Below are 1,074 nucleotides of genomic sequence, written 5' to 3' on the forward strand. Positions count from 1 at the left end.
ATGGGCCAGAGTAATATAGTGCATTTAACATGTATCATATCACTGAAAATCCAAAACTTCCTTCTATAGTAGGGCTGAGTACACTGAAGTTGTGATAAACAAAATTATTAAAAAGTATTGTAAGTGTATACTCTTACTGTTCCACATTTTTCTCTTCCCGAGAAATATAGAAACTATTTATTGCCAAACTTTAAATATAAATTCAAAAATTCTGACTTCAGAACATCAAAATCAGAATCCATGACTTGGACCTCTCAGGTATTTTTTTAAACACCAGTTACCTGTTTTAATGTTTCGTCACAAATGATGAAACATACCAAAACAAAGTATAGACAAGGAATTATAACGTTATGGTCAATATTATAAATATGAAATGACAAATTTAAAACATTTTCTGGTTTAAAAAATAAATCTGGTAGTCAGCGTAGCTCTGCGGGTCTCTGCACAATAACTCCCATTTGTCCCATCAACAGTTTGCCCCCCGCTTTCCCCCCACCTCATCTTCCTTCACCTCAGTCCATGCCACAGCCACCACAGAAGCCACCTCTGTTCACCACAACTGCCTCTGAACACCAGGTCTGCTCTGGTCCATGTGGCCACCCCTTCCTCCCCTCATGCCACCAGGGCCACCTCTGCCATGATCACCACCTAGGGATGGGAAGGACCGAGGAAGGAAGCCTTCAGGTTTTGGGGCCTTGCACTAGTGACAGTCTGTTCTCCAGGCAAAGTTCTGGTTTCCACAACCTGGACATGGCCAGTCTCCAGCTTGATGCTGGATGTTTCTTCCAACAGAGGGGTTTCCTTCGTAACCCCGAGGCCCTCTTGAAGGGACACCTCCTCTGTCTCCTCCATGGCCTCTCCTGTGTCTCATCAGTCCTCCAGGACCTTCTGGGCCACCTGGACCTCCAGGGAGTGGTACTGGTATCACTCTGCCCTCATAGGGCTGCATGCCACCTCCCATGCTTTTATTGGAGGATTCTTCTGAGCAAGGGAGACTTTAGATTTGTTTTCTTGAAAATCTTTCCTGTCAAACCACTCCACAGCAGCCTTGGCAGTCGGTGAATCTTCATAGGA

General features: G+C 44.7%; 1 pseudogene; it reads right to left on the reverse strand.

Annotated features, from left to right (window-relative positions):
* Nucleotides 1-512: 512 nt before the first annotated feature.
* Nucleotides 513-1,074, reverse strand: LOC104868822 (annotated as a pseudogene).

The sequence above is a fragment of the Fukomys damarensis genome, unplaced genomic scaffold, assembly GCF_012274545.1.
Source record: "Fukomys damarensis isolate Sample0158 unplaced genomic scaffold, DMR_v1.0_HiC HiC_scaffold_16, whole genome shotgun sequence".
Taxonomy (NCBI): domain Eukaryota; kingdom Metazoa; phylum Chordata; class Mammalia; order Rodentia; family Bathyergidae; genus Fukomys; species Fukomys damarensis.